We start from the raw sequence: 9,091 nt of genomic DNA on the forward strand, positions 1-9,091 counted from the left end.
TCCTAGCACCTGGTCTCACCGATTCCCACCTTTAAGCCACTGGCTGCCAGAGCAATATTTCAAAACACACATCACTTGCCTCACTCCCCTCTTGCCTTACCCATGGAGCTCTCAAAATCCTTCTCAAATCATGGTGATCTAAGTACATTGTGGGAATTATTAGTCAATTTCACCAGAAACTTGGAGCTGAAAAAGTTGAAGATCATACTGGAGTAATGAATCTAGAGGAATGGGTGCATCCCACTAGTTTCTATGATCAAACTCAAACTTAAAAAAAAAAAAATCTGCTTAGATCTCCCCTGCTCCTTAATTTTAAATGTTATTCTATTTTTCTCTGACATTTCCTACCTGAAGCAACATTTTGGTTCCCATACAACACCCTTTTCCTTTGCCTTCTGGTTCTTCCATTATCTTGGCCTGCCCTCTGACATGGTTTCCCAATTCATGTTTTCCTTTCTCATTTCCCTCTTCTTAGCACTGACATGAGCCACAAACCTGTAACCATAATGTCTGAGTCACTCAGTGCTTCTTCTGGTAATGGACACCATGTGGAACAGGAGATAGGAAAATATTCTTTACAGGAAATCAGACGATAATGCTTGCACTTTGGTGCCCTTTGAAACAAGAATTTAATTATCCTAATTAAAAAGATTACCTTATAGAAGACATTTGGGGAAAAGAGCAGGCAGTGTGTCTTTTTCCTGATGATATGCATCTCAAAACCAAAAGGGATATTCCTGCTGATATTTGTTTTATCTGTTAAAGCCCCAGCACCAAGAGAAAGGTGAGATCAGAAATTGATCTTGAGTTTTTGACCCAGCCAGAGAGTGAATGATAAAGGGCCTGGCTGTGGGTTGTTTTGGGAGTGCGTGAGTTTCCTAGGGTTGCTGTAACAGAGCCCCACAAACGGATTGGCTAGAAACAACGAAGCCTCTCTCACAGTTCCGGAAGCCAGAAGTCCAAAATCAAGGTATCAGATTCTTCCAGGGGAGAGTTTCTTCCAGGGAACCTGAGGAAGAATCTGTCCCATTTCTCACTCCTGGCTTCTGGTGACAACTGGCAATCCCTGGCCTTCTTTGGTGTGCAGATGAATCACTCTAATTTCTGCCTCTGTCTTCACATGGCCATCTCCCTGTGGGTATCCATGTCCAAATTTCCCTCTCATAAGGACATCCAACATATTGGATTAGGGCCCACCCTAATGAACTCATATTAACTTGATTATATCTTCAAAAACCCTATTTCCAGATAAGTTCATGTCACAGATATCAGGGGATGAACTTCAACATAAATGTTGGTGGAGCACACGATTCAGTCCAAACAGAGGGTTAAGATCACCATCTCCCCTTCTTTCCCATTTTTTCCTCCACTTCTACTTGCCTTTCATTCCTGAATGTTTCTAGCTCTTTATTTTTTCAGAGACCTCTGAGGGTACCATTTTCTGGGGCAGTATCTGAAATTCAGACCTTTCTTTCTCTTCATCCAATAAAATCAAACTTGCTTATGCTCTACTCCCTCAGGGCTCAACTCTCAGCTATAGAATTGATACATTAATCCAAGGGAAGGTGATAATAGGTGATAATAGGCAAATATCACCCCTCCCAGGTATTTGCATTTGACAGATGACTATATGGAGACAGCACTTTAGCCTCAAGATGCTGGTGGAAATTTTGCAGTGGGTAACATTTTCTTTTTCAGTACATAGGTCTGCTGTGACTCTGTAATCATGGCTGTCTCCTCAATCTGTGAAAAGGATGAGCCCTGTCTATCTATTACTCTCTTAAGGAAAAGTTACTGCTACAGACAATTTGATCTATCTTTGCATTGCTTGCATTGATTCATTTCATGATTATAAGTGCACCCGGGGAGGAGATTTGCCCTCACAAGGAAGTCCAGCAAGTGAAAGAATTTTATTTCAGAAAATGCCAACCTGGGGAGAAAGCATGTGGACTCTAAGCCCATTTTAAACAGTGGATAATTTTCAAAGAGTGAACATGAGCGCGGAAGGGAATTCAGTTGCTAGGAAAATACAATAAAATAAACATAATCTTCCTCCCTCTTGTTTTTCCTCATTTTGGGGAGGGCTGTGCTTCCCAGTCTTGCTGGAGAATGTTTGTCCCTCCCACCTCAGTGGTGACAGACTCACAGTGATGCCTGCATGTCTGTCTCACAGGTGTGGGTTCTGAGACTTGCCAACTTAGCGAGACTTTGGAGGAATCTCCCACCGTGGTTGTAAAGAGAAAAGGAGAGAGATAATAGTTCACTGGCATCAATAATCTACTTCCTCTGACTGGCTGAGTGTTGGAATAATAGCCTCGGCACTTACCCTCCCACACCCCCTCCCCTGGCTCTGCCGCTGTCAGATTCTCTTCCCTTCTCCACAACTGGGAACTCTAGGGAGCAGATTGTTTTGGCTGGAATTAGCCGGGCACAGATGGTACCACCTGCTGCATATTCCTTACTTCTTATTGGCTTCTCTCTCAGCTCTGTGAGTTTTTGTATTTTTTAGGAGTTCAGAGGAAGGGGAAATGGCCGAGGCTTTTGCTCATGCCTGATTCTAGCACAGCTGTTTGGAGCAAACTGGCAACTGTGGGGATAGTGCTGGGACAGGCTGATTGGGGAAGGTGCTTCCAGGGTAATGTACCACCATGGCATCCTGTTTGCTGTATCTAGTGCTTTCGTTTCCAAAATACAAACTTCCTTTGAGCCAAACAATTTCTGTTTTCCAGGCTGACAGATCTGCCTGTGACCAGACACAAGGCAGGTGGTCTTGCGTGAGTCTGAAAAATGAGATTCCTCTCATTCTAAAATCGGAAGGGCATAGAATGTCATGTTACTGTTTGTTTTCTAGGGGAGGTAATTATGAATAGGCCACAAACAGACTGCTGCGCTCATTTCTGGACAAGTCACTGAGAAGAATAACTCAGGAGGCCTCGGGCTCCCGCAGAGTGAACCTCATTGATTTATAAACTGTTTTCTCACCTACGGAAACATGACATTGGATCAAAGGACCTTAAGAGGTTCTATTCCTCCAGATCCTCTGAATTCTATGGAGTTGGTCCTGAGTGCTCATTACTAGATAGCACTATAAACCCTTCCCATGACCTGGGAACTGTTTTCTCTACTTCTCTGACATCATCTTCCACCCTTCTCCCTTGTCTACCATGCTTTGTTAGGCTGGCCTTCTTTTTATTCTCCAAAGAAGCCAAACTCATCTCCAAAAAAGCAAACTCAGGTATTTTCACCTGCTGTTCCTTCTTCTGGAACTCTCACTGCACATATTCCCATGGCTGACCTCTTTACAAGCTTCAGGCTCAAGTCAATTACCACTGCCTCAGGGGCTTTTCCCAATGCTCCGCCCACCCCCAGCTGACTGCCTGCTACTTTCATCTCATTTAGGATCACATCACCTTCTTTCATCTGCAACAAAACAGCACTAACTGAAATGGTCCATATAATGGTTCTGTTTTCTATTTTCCCCACTAGAATGTACATCCCTGAAGGCAAGGATATTGTCTATTTATTCACCGCTGTATCCCTAGGACATGCAAAGTGCTTCTCATATAGTATCACTCTCTAATATACATATTATTGAGGGAAAGGTGTTATTTTGTGTTTAAATAGAGGAAGCAGCAGGGTACAGAAGGGAACATGGTTGGAACTCCCACATTAGTCCTTTCCTAAGGCACCTGGAACTTGGTATTATCCTTATTTGTGTGTGTCTGCCTCTGCCAGATTGTAAGAAACCTGAGGTCAGTAATCCTGTCATGTTCATTTTTGGGTAGCCCATAGTACCTAGTATTGTGCCTTACACATGGTAGGTACTCAGTACATTGAACCATTATTCATGTTGCAACTATTGTTATTTATTAGTATTATTTGTAGGCCCACTAAATATAATAGAATGAAAGCATCATACAAGTAGTAGAAGTATCAATAGAGGCCATAAAAACATCTATGCCATAACTGGAGACCTGGCTTCTGGTCCCAGCTCTGCCAGTAAATATGGGGTGATCTAGGGTTTTATTTCCTTGGAACGCCAGAATTTGAAAAGCCAGGGCTTTGGAAGAGAGAGCATCTAAGATTCCTTCACACTCTAACTTTTTGGTCTGTTTCTGTCTGTTGTTTTCCGATTGCAGATTTATGAATCTCTTACTGCTCCTCTTACTGTGTACACCTGCTGCCTTGTTTCCTCCTCGGACCACGTCTGGACCATTCAGTGTATTCAGGGTTCAGAAAAGTCGTGAGCAGAGAAAGAATGGTACTGAGGACTCACAAAGTGGGCTCAGGCTGACAGCTGTGGGTAGAGAGGTTGGATGGAGCCACCACTCTTCAATGGCCATGAGCACTGTCAAGAGTCTTCAACAAAATGAGTGGGTAACACGTAGCAATAGCAGTTAGTAATTTTTAAAGAGCGTTTTTCAAAACTGAGAATGTCTCTCGCTCTTAGTTAAAACAGACTCTAACCCACAAGCAATTAACAGTCCTGAGATGATGACGTGACATCTTAGAGTTAACAAAGGGTTTCTAGAATAGATTATTTTCATTGCACACTTGCATGGAAGAGCTCTTGTAAAACAGGACGAACTTCTTGCAGGAAGTAGAGAAACGAATTCATTCCTTCTAATGTTTCCATAGCTATTTGAAGAAGTGTTTTACTGTGACATGTTGGAAAGAGCACTAAACAGTGGTGCAGAAGACTGAGATTCTGACAATCTATGCTTAACTGTTTTCTAGAGATCACTGTGGGATGGAGACAAACAACCTATGTGATCTCAAGGATATGTAGACTTCAGTTTCCTCAACTATAAAAAGCAGGTAGTAGATTAGTTAACTGCTTTTATTTTTCCAAAAGTTACAAACATAAAGATTTTCTTCTTACTAAACTCATATGAAAGTTTTACTGAAGAATGAGAACATGAGTTTTGACAATTTTAAGGTAGACACGAAGTGTGTTATAATTTGGTCAAGCTATAAAGGAGTTAACATAGGCCAGTTTGTAAATGAAGGCATCTGATGTGAGGGGCCATGACAATTCCTGGGAAAGTTTTTGTACAAACCATTATTCTGATTTTCATTTAAAAAGTTAAGGAAGTACACATTAAACAGCTCTCGTTCTTAGAAAATTTTGTGGACGGTTCTCTCTAATTTATTTTAAAGTAAGTGAAACGTCCCTTGTCATGGAATTGTCTTTGATAATACAAAAGCACTTTACACTGCAGACAAGGGAAAGAAAGGCTCTACTTGGGTGTTTGGCCGATTATTTCTAAGCCTACTTTTCTCTCCAGTACTAGTGAGTTAAGGGTTAAAGCAAGTGGGGCAGGGTGGTTAGTACTTCTCTTTTTCTCCTCTTGCTTAGATATACCTTCAACCGGAAACCTCTGAGCTCACACTTTCTAAGCATGTTCAATAATGAAGTGGTAGAACCTCCACAGAATGTTTCAGGACTCAGGAAGTGGTTGAGGGTTATTCAATAGTTGGTGTCCTCCCTTTATGTCTGCACCAATCCTGGTCTGCACTACAGGGTTGGGAAATGTTGTTTGTGTTGGAAGTGGTGTCTTTCAGAAGAGATGTAAAAACCAAGGTCTGGGTTGCTTGTGGTCACTAAATATACCATAATGTTTTCGGTGAGCATAGGGATGTTCTTGAGTTTCCTTTCTAAATTTACATTCTTTTATTCATCCATATTTTTTTCAAGTAATTTGAAGGCTGTATTTCTCTTTTCCTAAACAAAACTGGAATGGGTATAACTGTACTTCTTCACCCTATTATAATACCGTTTTAGGAATGAATAAAAGTGATTTTTTCATGTTTAAGGAAAGGTCATTACCTAAAATCTAAGTTTCCCATAAAATGCGTAAAGATAATTTACTATTTTCTCTATTTTGTTGTTGGTATATCTTATAAATTACATAGATTTTTTTGGTGAGGCTGTCTTCAGAACCTTTTATTTTTCCAGTATCAACATTTTAAATGTCTTTGATGTAAGATAACAAAATGTAAAATGTTTGAAAAGCACTTCCTTTCAGACTCTTTCCATGTCTTCAGTATTTTTTTTTTTAAACACAGCTATTCAAGTGTACACACACAAACTTAGCAAACCTGCACACACATGCACACATGCGCACACCCACATACACTTTACTTCCCTTTCACTGCTCTGAAAATGGTCAGAATAGGATCATAATGCACAAATCTTTCTCTGAATGTTTCTTTATGTTAGATCAGCTCCTTCTGAGTTCCGTGCTTGCCAATGCTAAATTTCCTGCCAGGGCAGTAGTCTATTTTTAACATTTTGGGGGCTTATCCTTCGTTCCAAATCTAACAGGCATATTCCATGGAGTGAAAGAGAGAAAGCTGACTGGGTGCACTTACAAATCAGGATCATCAGGATTTGCAGTTTCTGTGGAATCAAAGCTATGAATGAGAAAGACCAATTAGAATACTTAAAAGATCATTTGTCATCGCTTTAATCTTCATGTATTTTTTACTCATCATTTTCTTTGACTAAAAGTATTAGAATCTTTGTCATATTAATCTCTAGACCAAATGGGAACAGTAGTGTTCATTTTCTATTTTCAATATTTTGGAGCATTTTAACATGTCATGCTAGATTATAGGTAGTAGGCGACTCGTTTAATAGAGGAAGTTTTAGCTTGTGGCATATTCAGCATCATATCATCTCAGTGTCATTTCTCTGACTAATTCCATATTTCAGATACAAATGAAGACTGAGGGATTTATTTCTGGTATTTAATAGCATTTGTTTAATTCCAAGATTAATATATCATCTTCAACCCTGAAACAGAGGCCCTCTGAAACATCAGACCCAAATAATTGGACACAGCCTACTAGCCCAAAAAGAACATGTTGCCAATTATCTCCATGTTTATTTAAATATTTTGCTCTAAAGGAAGCAATCATTCCTTTATACTTCTTTAAATTTAGTATTGACATTTTTATTTTGGGAAAGGAGGTCTTTTTTTTTTTTTTTTTTTTAACATGGATACAGGAAAAGAAAACTCTCCAATAAAAATATTGTCTAAAAAGTTTGTTTTGTCTGCATGATTTACTAAATATGTACAATTTCAATTCACAGCGAAGGTAACAAAGATTTAAACAGCCAACATCACAAATGTCTCAAGTTCTAAAAAAAAATCACTGTGCACAGTTTAACAATTTAATTGAAAAAACCAAAGCTAAGCCTTCAGTCTGAATCTTTTTTTATGATGGGCACAAGCCATGTATTTTCTTCATCTTTGTTACACGATGCATATTTCAGTGACTAAAAGCCCCTTCCCATTTTAGTATATTAGGTTATGTCAGTACATACTTAAGAGAGGCATAAATTGCCTCTTGGTACACCAATGATTTGTGATGTGTTCACATATATGTCATAATATTTATTAATATATAAAATGATCAGATGAGTCACCTGTGATTTTTCTTAATGTCTTCAAATGTAGAAATGTTTTGTTGCATGTATAAAATTTTTCAAAATTTATAGGAGTGCTTATATAAGCGATAATAATTGGACCAGTGTCCCCTTGATGTAAGGTGTCTAGAAAGAACTCTTCTGCTCTTGAAATATAGAGATTTCACATCTCTACACAATATAGGTTTATAAAGCTTGCTATTATATGAATCTGAATGTTGTGGTCATTCTGATCAAGTGAGTGAACCAATTAATCATTAGAAACAAACGTCACTGAATACAGAATAGTTGAGTTACAGTTAAGAAGGGAGCCATAACCTCAGCTACCCTATAACATCTATAATAAGGTGGTTTTCACGTATATATTTTTTCCCATGTGAATTCTTTGGTGTTTTCCCCCTCTTTTTTTAGTGCTATGATTGATGAACATGCAATGTGAGATTCAAATAATTGCATTGAGCATGTTTATTTGAATAATTGCCCCACTGCACAATAAATAAATCTGCTGAGTGTGTTTGAATGTTTTTACATGTACATGGGATCACATACTCAAATAAATGCAGCTGTGTTTATTACAATGCGTGGGGCTCCAGATATACACACACTTGTTTGTGTGTATATCCAGGGCCCTACAGCCCCTGGATGGCCTCACACATCTCAGAGCAAAAGCATGGTTAACAATTTTTCAGTTCAAATACATGTAAACTTATTATTGGGCAGTCTCCTCAAATTTGTGACTAAGATTTGCTTTTATTAAGGCTTACATTATTAGAAAGATAAAAAATGACCTTTTTTAAAGTTATCTGATTGTGAAAAGTATCTAATAAATTTATTCATATTTATTCAAATATAGTCCCTTCTTTCCTCCTTCCTCCAAGTCCTCCCACTCCGCCCCCAGTCCAATTCATGCTAAGGAAGATGTATGTTTTGTTTAGCTCTTGCGGAGAAATTCTGATACACATCTCTCTTCCCAGTTATTTCAGGCCTAAGCCTACAGTGTCATGTGAAGAAAAAAGAAAAGATTGCACAGATATGCTAGAATACAAAAGACTCTTGGAGAAAGCAGGCAGGGGTGTTCAGTTGTTCCAGTGTTTCCTCATCCTCCCCTACCCCATATTAGAGGGGGGAAAGGTTAGATTTAGAACTAAGAGTGTGGGAAGAGTTAAGTATTTGATAAAAGAGAAGAATACATCTGATGTTACTAAAATGCGCATCTCTTGATGGTGGAGGGGAATTTCTTGTTTATGACCTTGGAGAAGAATCTTAGGATAAATCAAAAGTTTTTATTCTTCCCTAGAGTTGGAGGATTATGAAGCTCTAATGTACAATAGTGTCAGTGGATAAATAGCATTAAAAAAAACCCCTCAGATATGGGACATTGTAGTGATTGTCACAATTCACAATTGTTATCCTGATATTTTCAGACTCAGGTATTCTGAGCCTGCCTATGAAATGGAGTTAGGAAAAAAATGACAGAGAAGGGGGTAACAGGAGGGGCAAGGCAGGGTCTGCCCACCCTCCCCTACTTCGTGCACACTTTCTTCTTTCCAAGGAGAAAGAGTTAGGTTGCGCGTTCATTGTTTGTTGGTCCTATCTCTTGTGGATTGGGACACAGATATGCCCCATGGGCAACAGAGACCTACATTGCTTTAAAAG

The 9,091-nt window shown here is 39.2% G+C and overlaps 1 protein-coding gene across 2 annotated transcripts in view; it reads right to left on the reverse strand.

The window, feature by feature from the left end:
* Positions 1–6,937: 6,937 nt before the first annotated feature.
* The window catches only part of ZEB2 (zinc finger E-box binding homeobox 2), a 137,152-nt gene continuing 134,998 nt past the window's right edge, over positions 6,938–9,091 (reverse strand). For both annotated transcript variants that reach the window (XM_011935706.1, XM_011935704.1), the window contains one exon: positions 6,938–9,091. This exon is cut by the window's right edge and continues 3,337 nt beyond it. The gene's annotated coding sequence lies outside the window, so the exon portion shown is untranslated.

Source organism: Colobus angolensis, unplaced genomic scaffold (assembly GCF_000951035.1).
Source record: "Colobus angolensis palliatus isolate OR3802 unplaced genomic scaffold, Cang.pa_1.0 Scaffold147, whole genome shotgun sequence".
Classification (NCBI taxonomy): Eukaryota; Metazoa; Chordata; class Mammalia; order Primates; family Cercopithecidae; genus Colobus; species Colobus angolensis.